General features: G+C 36.4%; 1 long non-coding RNA gene across 1 annotated transcript in view; it reads left to right on the top strand.

The window, feature by feature from the left end:
* LOC135107271 (uncharacterized) overlaps positions 1 to 11,409 on the top strand; it is an 18,813-nt gene extending 7,404 nt beyond the window's left edge. Inside the window, exon 2 of the long non-coding RNA XR_010271674.1 lies at positions 10,300 to 11,409. This is a non-coding gene — a long non-coding RNA (uncharacterized LOC135107271). The remainder of the gene's footprint in view (positions 1 to 10,299) is intronic.
* The last annotated feature ends 1,271 nt before the right edge of the window (positions 11,410 to 12,680 follow it).

Raw genomic sequence — 12,680 nt, 5'->3', positions numbered from 1 at the left:
AAGACCGTCAGGTAGTAAAGCAAGTGGAAGAGTTTCATAGAATCTGGGAAATATCAAGAAGAAAAAATGAGACCCATAAGAATAGGGTTTGCAACACAGGTACAAGCAGAAGAGGTAATTAATGGATCTTGGAGGTTGTCAGGAGATGAAGAATATAAGAATGTATGGATAAACAGGGATATGGATGAGATTGAAAGGTTGAAGTAAAAGGAGCTGGTAAATGAGGCTAAGCTGAAAAAAATTAACAAAGAACAGAGGAGAGGTTTTTCTGAAGAATAAGAGATATGAGAATAAAGAAATGGTACATCACACAGTTAGTAAAGTATGTAATACTAGTGTAAATGGATTAATGTCAACAAATGAGTTATTTAACAGAATTACAAGGGATGTTGTGTATTATGCGAGACAAAATGGAAAAATGAATCGGGAACTCCTGACAATGGTGATGATAAATATGATTTATAGATGAAAAATAGAAGTGACAAGGGAGGAGGGGGAGTGATCATTATGACTAAAAAGTGTATTGAAGTGGAGGGTAATAAAAAGTGAAGACAAGTCTGAAATTCTACAAGTGATGATTAGAGGTAGAAATGGAAGGATAATGAATTATGTAGGAGTGTATGTGCCACCTATGACCAATGCTTGGCAAAAAGAAGAACATGACAAGGTGTTTGTAGATGTGTTAAAAGGTCTTCAAAAGATAGTGATAGAAAGTAGTGATATAATTATTGTTGGTGATTTTAATTGTAAGGAGATAAATTGGGAGACATTGGCAACTACTGGAAGTGAGAGCTCATTGAGTAATAGACTGTTAAACTGGGTGGTGGAAAACTTAATGACTCATTGGGTTGATTGTGATACCAGATTTAGTGGAAGAGATAAACCATCAAGACTTGATTTAGTGTTTACCAAGGACATGGAAATTATTGAAACTATACACTGTGAAAACCCTCTAGGTAAAAGTGATCATGCAAAAATTAAAATGTAATCATTGATGAAAATTATAAGGTGAAAAGATTTAAACATGCTAAAGCTGACTTTGAAAAATTAAGAAAATACTTTGTTGCTGTGGACTGGAAAGACTTTGAAGGCGCAGAAGATGTTCAGGAAAATTGGATGAATTTATAAGGATGTATAATTCTGCTGTGGAGAAATTTGTACCTAGAGGAGGAGCAAGATGTAGAAAGGATAAAGAATGGTTCAATACAAAATGCAAAGAGGCTAGGAATTGTAAGCTAAATGCTTGGAATAGATGGAAGAAAAGGAAAACTGAGAGCAGATAGGAGGAATATATTGATGCTGGAAATAAGTAAGTTGAGATAATAAGAATGGAGAGAAGAAACTACAAGAGATATAATAGATAAGTGTATAAAATGAATTCAAACTGTTCTTTAAACATATTAATGGGAAAATGAAGAAGAAAGGTGTAGTGGGGTCAGTGTTGGGACTGATAATGTTTGTAATACATGTGAATGACATAAATGAAGAAATAGAGTCATATGAACTTATTTGCAGATGATGCTAAGCTGATGAGAAGGGTAGAAAATGTAAATGACTGTATGGTACTGCAAAATTATTTAAATAAGATAAATAGACGGAGTAAATCTTGGCAAATGGAATTAAATTTAAGTAAATGTAAAGTAATGGAGTATGGTAAGAGTAAGAAAAGAACACAATATCATTATGAGATGGATGGTGTGAAGTTAAAAAGTCAAAAGAAAAAGTGGATTTGGGAGTAACAGTTACTGAAAATTTGACTCTGGACAGACACATTGATAAAATTACTGGAGAGACAATGAATTTGTTAAAAGAATAAGAATAGCATCCTCATATTTAGATGAAGGAATGATAAAAAGTTGTTGATCTCCATGATAAGACCAAGATTGGAATATATATCAGTGGTGTAGTCTCCTCATATAAAAAGGAATATTACAAAATTAGAAAGAGTATGAAGAGCAGTCACTAAGATGGTTCAGGAGTTGAGTAAGTCAACCCATGAAGAGAGATTAAGAATGTTGGAAATTCTTACCCTTGAAAATAGGAGAGAGAAAGGGGATTTAATAAACATCCATAGAATGGTAAATGGTATGAAAAATGTAGACAAAGAATGTTTTATAAATTTAGACACACAGAGTACAAGGGGACACAGTAAGAAGTTGAAGAAAATTAACTATAGAAGACACATCAAAAAGTAGTTTTCCTCATAGAGGTTTGAACAAATGGAATGAACTCAGTGAAGACGTTGTCAATGCCATGACTGTCCATGCTTTTAAGACCAAACTGGATAGATGTAGAGACAGGATACTATGAGATTACTCCCCTCCCGTAAACCACGACTAGGTAAATACACACACATACACACACATGCACACACACACACACACACACACACACACACACACACACACACACACACACACACACACACACACACACTTATACCTCAGTACCAAGGACTAAAAGGGGTGGAAAGTAAGTCTGATGAAGCTGATTGTCCATAGGTACCAACACTAAGCATTACGTTACGTTAGGAGTGGTTAATATCAACAATTATATTATGAAAGACAGAGGAGTAGATACAGTACAGTGAAACCCATGTCTTTCATAGGGTTATGTTCTAAAGGCACCCATGAAGTGCTAAAATCTGCATTATATTGATTCTACCCCTAAAATGTCTATTTATTGTCTATTAACAACAAAAATCAGTACAGGTACTCACTAATGATGGATGAGATGAATGAAGATGATGAAGTAGCTGTGCAGCAAGATATAATGAACATATATGTTGGGGGATATATATATATATATATATATATATATATATATATATATATATATATATATATATATATATATATATATATATATATATATATATATATATATATATATATATATATATATATATATATATATATATATATATATATATATATATATATATATATATATATATATATATATATATATATATATATATATATATATATATATATATATATGAATGGTGACTGATGGCCAGTGGGTCACCTTGTCCGGAGCTGGTGGCACAGCTCTCTCTCTCTCTCTCTCTCTCTCTCTCTCTCTCTCTCTCTCTCTCTCTCTCTCTCTCTCTCTCTCTCTCTCTCTCTCTCTCTCAGATAAGTTAACATACACAAACACACACACCTTGGAAAATAGGAGAGAGAGAGAGAGAGATTTAATAAACGTCTATAGAATGATAAATGGTATGGAAAACGTGGACAAAGAATGTTTTATAAATTTAGACACACAGTAAGAAGTTCAAGAAAGTTAATTGTAGAAGAAACATAAAAAAGAATAGTTTTTCTCACAGAAGTGTGAACAAACAGAATGAACTCATTGAAGACATTGTCAGTGCTTAAACTGTCCATGCTTTTAAAACCAAACTGGATAGATATAGAGACGGGATACTATGAGATTACTCCCCTCCTATAAACCACAGCTAGGTAAACACCAAGATCACTAAGCAGAAATTTTAAGATCAAAGGAAGTGAAAAAAGAAAAATTATTGTGACATACATACCACCAAAAACTAATGCATGGGAGATCAATAAATTCAAAAGTATGCAACTAGAAACAAAAAATAGTATAGAGGAAATGATAAGGAAAAATAACAAAATGCTCCTAGTAGGCGACTTCAACACTAAAGAAATTAACCGGGAGGAGATGGAAGAGAAAGAAAATTTCAGGTAATGGAGCTAGGAACTTATGCAAACCATGATGGTGAATATCGTGAGACTGTGGGTGAATGAGCCTATGAGATGCAGAGGAGAAGAACCATCACAGCTGGACTTAGTGTTTACAAAAATTCCAGAAAATAAACCAAGTATACATTGTCTGAGTCCAATGGCAAGAAGCAATCATGTGATGATAGAAAGTATCACAAGAGGAAAAAAACAACACTACTCCCTCCTCAGGGCTTGTTGAGGCCTGCTGTCCAGGAGGCTGTAAACAACACTACCTTACTGGAGGATATAATACTTTGTTGGGCAGTGGGTGTTTTTTTATTCGAGGGCAGTCGTCCAACAAGGTGTTATACCTTGACCATTTAAATGTGTGTCCCTTGTTGTGATTGTCCCTCCCAAGAGCATGGCTATTGATTCTTTCCAGCTGTTGGAGTGGTTTGACAGTTGTTGTTGCCTGTTGGTGTGTGAAACAGGCTGGCAATCTCATTCAAGTAACCTGGTGTTATGACTGTCTGCCACTGACTTGGGTCAGCTTCCTTAAGTTTCCTCCTACATAGCTTAGTGCAGGGGGCAAATATCTAAATTAAAAATATTTAAGATTACTATGGAAGATAAAAAATTATGGAAAATTTGGAGGAAGACTGCTGGAGTGGATGGAGGATTATCTGGATAGAGAGGTGAGATACAGGATCCTACTGGTTTCCTGTAATGATTATATATGTGTGAGGCTGCCACCCTGTTTCACCCACCTGCAAGGAAGGGTGTATTACAACTGCCAGATAACTTCAACTTGGTAAGAAAGAATCACAAACCACATGCTGTGGGGGGGGGGGGGACAGGGAAAAGGACACACAAGTTAGAGGTTTATAATATTCTGTAAGCTACCTCCCATTAGAGACATAAGCACCCACCCTCACAAATATTATATCCTGCCTGTGAAGTTTACCTGCAGTTTCTTAGAGGGCTACAGGAAGGTACACACCCACAGAGTTATGAAATTCTCTGGCTCCAGAGCTCCTAGCAGCAGCTCCAAAATCCAATCACATTAAACAACACAAATGCTACAGATGCATGAACATGCAGCCAACAGACAATAAAGGAGACCAGCCAACTGCTCCCAGATATGCCAGGATATTCGGCCAGCACTGAAGAATCAGTGTCAAAAGATATCTTTTTTCAAATTACAGAAGCACGACAAGCATCGGCATGTTCCTGGAAATGCTAATCCTACCTATACAAGCAGGGGTGTACTGCCTTGAATACTTGAATAATGTCTAATCAAACAAAGGTCCTCTAAAATATATATATAAATATATATATATATATATATATATATATATATATATATATATATATATATATATATATATATATATATATATATATATATATATATATATATATATATATATATCCCCTATGGGTCTCCATGCCTTTCTCTGCCTTTCTCTGCCTTACTCGTCTACGTCTGTCTTCTGGCCTGGCTCGACACCAACTTATCATCGCACTGAGAAGTGACAGCTACGTCGTATGACAAAGGGGGGAGGGAGTGGAACAATGGAGGGATAGGGAGTTGGAAACAACAAACCTCGTTCCCCACTCACAACACTGCTCTCCCTCATAGCAAAACATTTATGTTTTGAAAATTCTAGAGACTAATTGGGGAGCTGGGCCAAAACAAATCGCACAGTGGGGTAGAAAAATTCTTCTGCTACATACCTCTGCAATCTCAACTCTCAAAAAGAAAGGGAGGTGGGAGAATTAAATGGGGAAGGTTAACTTTAAAGTTATACAGAAAGTTATGGTAGCTGACACCTGTAAGGCTCACATCTCTCTCTCTCTCTCTCTCTCTCTCTCTCTCTCTCTCTCTCTCTCTCTCTCTCTCTCTCTGTACTCATTTCTTTCTTGTTCTTTCTTCTTACTACTGTGTTGGGCGTAACAAAATATATATATATATATATATATATATATATATATATATATATATATATATATATATATATATATATATATATATATATATATATATATATATATACATACACACACACACACACACACACACACACACACACACACACACACACACACACACACACACACACACATATATAGATAGATAGATATACTGTATTTGGCAGCACAATAAATGCATTTTTTTCTTGAAGAAAAGTATCTAATAATTACCCTGCATCTAATGCAGCCATAGTACAGATGCCAAGTCTATATGTATGGAGTTGAAGCAGTAGCACACAACGCACAAATATTGCTACTACTAATAAAATTCTCTCTCTCTCTCTCTCTCTCTCTCTCTCTCTCTCTCTCTCTCTCTCTCTCTCTCTCTCTCTCTCTCTCTCTCTCTCTCTCTCTCTCTCTCTCTCTCTCCCTCTCTCTCTCTCTCAGACACACACACACACACACACACACACACAGAGAGAGAGAGAGAGAGAGACGGTTTTAGATGTAAGGGTAGTACTACACAGCTAAATCGCACCAGATGTGAGGACAAAACACTCTTTTAGGGAATTTGCCACCCACTCTCTTCCTATTATCCATCAGTGATCTTCTAAACCAAACTTCTTGTCCTATCCACTCCTATGCTGACGATACCACCATGCACTTTCCTATCTCTTTTGTAGAGGTCCAATCCTTCAGGAAGTAAACAGCTCATGCAGGGAAGCCACAGAATGCCTGACTTCTGATCTCTGAAATTTCTGATTAGTATTGTTCAGTGCCTCAAAAACTCAATTCCTCCATCTATCAACTTGACACAACCTTCCAGACAACTATCCCCTCTTCTTCAGTGATGCTCAACTGCCCCTCCTTTTTCACTGTTCTTTACTTATAATCTAAACTGGAAACCTCACATCTCATCTTTAGCTAAAGCAGCTTCTATGAAGTTAGGTGTTCAGTGTCATCTCTACCAGTTTTTCTCACTCCCCACCCTCCACCCCAGCTGCTAACTCCATACAGGGATTTTATCTGTCCATGTATGGAGTTTCCTTCATATGTATGGGGAGGGGGGCTTCCACTCACACCACTACTTTAGAGAGGGTGGAATCAAAAGCTTTTTATCTTATCAACTCCTCTCCTCTAACTGACTGTCTTCAGCCTCTCTCTCATCACAGCAGTGTTGCAGCTCTTGCAGTCTTTTACTGCTATTTTCATGCAAACTAGTCTTCTGATCTTGCTAACTGCACACCTCCTCTCTGCAACCTAGCTGCACAAGACTTTCTTCTTTTTCTCATCCCTATTCTGTCCACTTCTCTAATGCAAGAGTTAGCCAGCATTCTCAATCATTCATCCCTTTTTCTGGCAAAGTCTAGAACTCCCTGCATGCTTCTGTATTTCCTCCTTCCTGTGATTTGAACTCTTTCAAGAGGGAGGTTTCAAGGCACTTATCCTTTATTTTCTTATTTTTTTGTTTATTTATTTATTTATTTTATTTATTTTATTTATTTATTTATTTTTCTTTCTTTCTTTCTTTCTTTCTTTCTATCTGACATCTCTATGAGAACTGGAATTAAGTGGGTCTTTCTTTTTATTAAAATATTTTGTTGTCCTTGGCCTGTGGCCCTCTTATACACACACACAAATTTATGATGCACAGGACATGGCAGAGGTTATGAACAATAATTTCAGACCAGTATTTACTGTGGAAGGGTAGTTTGATGCTGGAAGGGATAAGTTGGTGAGGAATATACTAAGTATAGTCCCATTCAGTTATGAGGAAATACTTAAGATATTGGAAGAACTCGATATAAATAGAGCATCTGGTCCAGATGGAGTATCAAACTGGATATTGAAGGAATATAGAGAACAACTGGCTGATAAAATTCAGTCTAGCGGTGACATAATTATCACAGGGAAGAGTACCGAAAGATTGGAAGAGAGCAAATATTACACCAATGTACAAAGAGGGAAATGAGGAAAACTCACTAAATTATAGACCAGTGTCCTTGACTAGTGTTGTATGAAAACTATGCAAAAGAACAATAAAGGAAAGATGGATGGAACACTTGGAAAGGAATAAAGTTTTAGTAAATTGTGAATTTGGATTTAGGAGGAGAAGATCATGCTCTATGAACTTATTGTCCTTTTATTCAAGGGTAGTCAATATTGTGCAGGAGAGAGACGGATGGGTGGATGGTGTCTACTTAGACTTGAAGAAAGTTTTAGACAAAGTACCACACCGAAGATTACTATGGAAAATAAAAAAATTATGGAAAATTTGGAGGAAGACTGCTGGAGTGGATGGAAGATTATCTGGATGATATAGAGATGAGAACTGTAATATAAGACCAAAATTCATCTTGGGACCAATAATGTTTGTAATATATGTGAACGACATGAATGAAGAAATAGATAGTTATCTGAATTTATTTGCGGACGATGCTAAGCTGATGAGAAGGGTAGAAAATGTAAATGACTGTATGGTACTACAAGATGATTTAAATAAGATAAATAGATGGAGTAAATCTTGGGAAATGAAATTCAATTCAAGTAAATGTAAAGTAATGGAGTTTGGTATGAGTAAGAAAAGAACACAATATCATTATGAGATGGATGGTGTGAAGTTAAAAAGTCAAAAGGGAAAGTGGATTTGAGAGTAACAGTTACTGAAAATTTGACTCCGGACCAACACATTGATAAAATCACTGGAGAGACGATGAATTTGTTAAAATGATTAAGAATGGCAACCTCATATTTTGGATGAAGGAATGATAAAAAGTTGTTGATTTTCATGATAAGACTAAGATTGGAATATGCAGCAGTGGTATGGTCTTCTCATACAAAGAGGAATATTGTAAAATTAGAAAGAGTACAAAGAGCAGTAACTAAGATGGTTCCAGAGTTAAGTAAGTCAATCTATGAAGAGAGATTAAAAATTTTGGAAATTCCTACCCTTGAAAATCAGAGAGAGAGGAGATTTAATAAACATCTATAGAATGATAAATGGTATGGAAAATGTGGACAAAATTTTTTTTATAAATTTAGACACACTGAGTAGAAGGGAACACAGTAAGATGAAGAAAGTTAACTGTAGAAGAGACATCAAGAAGTATAGTTTTCCTCATATAAGTGTGAACAAATGGAATGAACTCAGTGAAGACGTTGTCAGTGCCATAACTGTCCATGCTCTTAAGACCAAACTGATAGATATAGAGACGGGATACTATGAGATTACTCCCCTCCCATAAACCACAACTAGGTAAACACACTTACACACACACACACACACACACACACACACACACACACACACACACACACACACACACACACACACAATTTTTTTTCCATAACTTTATGATGAAACTTAATAAAAAAAAATTCTCCACAAAACATCCTTGTAAAATAGGGATGTATCTGATATGCCAACAAATAAGATAAGTTAACAGAGAAAGAGAGAGAGAGTTCCTTTAGAATTTGAGTTTTTTTTTTATTCATTTATTTTCCATTCTTTGTGTTTCTTTATCATTTTAATTTTTTGTTGGTATGCATTGATTCCTGGTTGCAGACTTTTGCTCTAAAGCCTTACAATCTGAATTTAGTTATGAATTGTGTGAGCTTAATTTTCCACATATCTTTTGATGATGATGAAATTTTCTCACATTTGACATGTTACTAGTTCATTAAGTTTTCAGTAGTTTTAAATCTTTTACACATCTGCTTCTCCATTAGTTCAGTGTCACATTCAGTTAAATTGTTACTTTCAGTAAAACTAACAATTCCTAACTTGCCCACCTTGCATTGACATTCCGCACCATTCTGTGGCATTTGCCAGTAGACAACCAACCTCATTACATTGCCTCAATCCTGCACTTTTTTTTTTTTTTCAAGAACAAGTAAAATGTGGGGTTAGGAAAATACAGAAGCATGCATTGAGCTCAAGAGATTAAAGACTGAAAATACCAGATAACTCTTGCATTTGGGAGATGGATAGAATATGGGTAAAAGTTGAAAATTTTGCAGCAAGGCCACATGAGGGGAATGCATGCATTTAGCAAAATGAGAAGAGCAATTAGCATGAAAATAACAACAGCAAGACCTTGTGACAAAGAAAAAGGCTAAAGACAGTGAAGAGGAGAGTTATACCAATAGAATTCACACACACACACACACACACACACACACACACACACACACACACACACACACACACACACACACACACACACACACACACACACACACACACTGCAGAAAGATGAAGCTGGACGGATGAGAGGTCCCTCAAAGAAGATCAGGAAGAGTCAGTGTTTGAGGAACATCAAGAAGTACAGTTTTCCACATAGAACTGTGGATATCCGGAATGGCCTAAACGAAGAGGTTACAACAGCAAACGCACATAAGTTTAAGGAAATGTTCAATAAATATAGATATGGAGACAGTACACTATGAGCCCTGCTCAAACCCAGTATTATACATCTAGGTAAATACACACACACACACAAGCACCAGAATAAAGAACATAAACAGTTTAAAAGTATTCTATACCCTCATTAATAAAAAATTTAATTTTCTATAATTACTAAGTTTGTGTTTCACTTGTATTCAGTACTTTATATATTCAATATTTTGCTTTCAGGTGAGGGAGATCCTGGCAGGAGACAAACAACTAGCAAAGGAGATAGAATTTGACTTAAGGCGGTTTGACAAAGAGCAGTGGGAAGAGAAGAATCAGCGTGAAGAGAATGATCAAAGAATCCCAAGTAGAGAGATCAGTAATAAAGGCAGTAACCATGATACGTTGGGTTCTTCACCAGTTTTGAGAGAGAGAAGGTTATCAGTAGTAGAGGAGCAAGATACTTCAAGACCTTCAACAACCTGTCTACCTCCACCAGCAAATATTAAAGAGCTGCACACAAGGGCTCAAGTCTTTAGTAAGGATGCTACTGCTAGAAGGAAATCAGTAAGTGCTAGAAGGAACTGCTAGAAGGAAATCAGTAAGTGTTGGAAGGAGAAGAGGAGACAGTGGAATCAGCAAAAGATGAAAGCAGGGAAGGACCAATAAAAAACAAAACACGGTCAGAATTACTCAGAGCCATCAGCACTCCTTCTACTGAGAGAACACTAATTAATAACTTGACTTTTGTCAATGAAACTCAAGAATTGAGTGCCATTAACATAAATTCTACAGTTGCTTCAGAAAAAAGTAATGCTGGGGAGCTGCAGCTTCACTCTACCAGCCCAACATCTCATAAACATGAATCTGACTTCAGCCGCCTCCGCAAAACTTCAAAAGACATGCAGCAAGATCCTATCGAGTCAAGGAAAGATAAAGCAAAAGGTAAAAAGAAGGTCACAGGACAATTGTTTGAATCATTTGAAGCAGAAAGTTCTCTTAGTGAGGCAGAATCCACTTGTGAGAGTGATGTTTCAGCAGTTACAGCTGTTAAGAGAAATGAAGGGAAGAGAACTCGGCATGTGGCTTCCCTAAGTCCTGACCCAGAAAAAAACAAATCTAACACACAGACTGAAAGACCTAAACTTAAGAAACACAAAAAAAAGACATAAAAGTGTACATGCTGTTTATGTTATCTGTAATTTTAAAGTTGCAAAGGCTTCATTTCTGTTGTAAAGCATAAATAATCTTATGCATAAAAATTGTATTATATATTAAATTTCGCCTTTGGTAGCATTCATTTACTGTGTTTCATTATTCTAGTGAGTTTATAAATATTTTTTACTGCATAAAGTTGTTTTCATTACCCTTCCTAATTATTACATGTCCAGGAGACTGGTCATGACCAAGAAAATAAAAAAAATAAGTCAGGAGATTTCAGCAAGGTGAAAAATGGATGAGAATGTGCTCCATTTTGGACAGTCAAATAATTTTAAGTAGTCAGAGGACTTAGTTGAGAGATACACAGTGTACAAAGTATAAAGAAAATAAATTTGAAACTCCAAGTCTTCTGTGCAATACATACCAGGACTGTCTCCCCCCCCAAAAAAAAAGGGCACAAGGCACAAAACTTTCACATTCACACCACTCTCTTAGGCCTTTGGCCCCTGATGTAGAAAAAAGTGCTCCAGCTGATCAGTCCAGTTTGATCCAAAACAAGGCTCCCTCACAGGAAATACTTTCCCTACCACATATGATTTCCCTCACCTGCGTAGCTCCTTTGGAGGTTGCAGGGCCATCATTCCTCATGCACTCACAATTGCTCTCCATTTGCTTGTTATGCACAATCATTCTGCTATGCTGCAGTGTCAGTCCTCTTCTCTCCTTTTTGCTGTCTCTCATGGCCTACCTCACAAGTTCACACCTCTCACACTTGATCTTACTATCTTCTTCATCAGCCTATCACCTTTAATTTTCTCTTAACATACCCATACCATCTCAGCACACATTGCTCTCCCTGTCCTGCCAAGTCTCTTCCAACACCCATTCTCATTTTTTTTTTTCATTTCTGTTTCTATCCATCCATTACATTCAATCTCTTCTTGTCAGCTACTTACATACTCCAAGTTTTACCACCATACAGTGCAGTAGGCAGGCACTACTATCCCTTCATACAGTACTCTCTTTACATACATTTCAATTGCCCTACTTTCAAAGTCTATTCATAGCTCCTAACACTTTTCAGCCTTCTTTTAACTTAGTTCTAACCTCTGTCTCTACTACTCCCTTCACTGCTATTGTAGATGCAAGATATTCGAAGCAATCTACCTCTTCCAATTCCTCACTATTCAACAGCTGCATCTCAGATGCACCTCATTAACTTACTCTTTCTTGCATTAAATTTTAGTTTCCTTCTCTTACACACCAGTCCAAACCCCTCTACTAGCCTAGTTAACTTCTCTGTATCTGCCACTAGTGCCGTCTTATTTACTAACAATAATTGATTAATTCATTTTAACTGTAATGGCACTGCTAAGGATAGGGACTTAAGGGGAAGCTCCACCAAAATAGAACTAAATTTCACCTTTCCAACTTTTTTTTTTTTTTTAAGTTATCCTGAAAAA

Source organism: Scylla paramamosain, chromosome 15, assembly GCF_035594125.1.
Source record: "Scylla paramamosain isolate STU-SP2022 chromosome 15, ASM3559412v1, whole genome shotgun sequence".
Lineage (NCBI taxonomy): Eukaryota > Metazoa > Arthropoda > Malacostraca > Decapoda > Portunidae > Scylla > Scylla paramamosain.
This window is presented reverse-complemented; position numbering and strand designations above follow the sequence as displayed.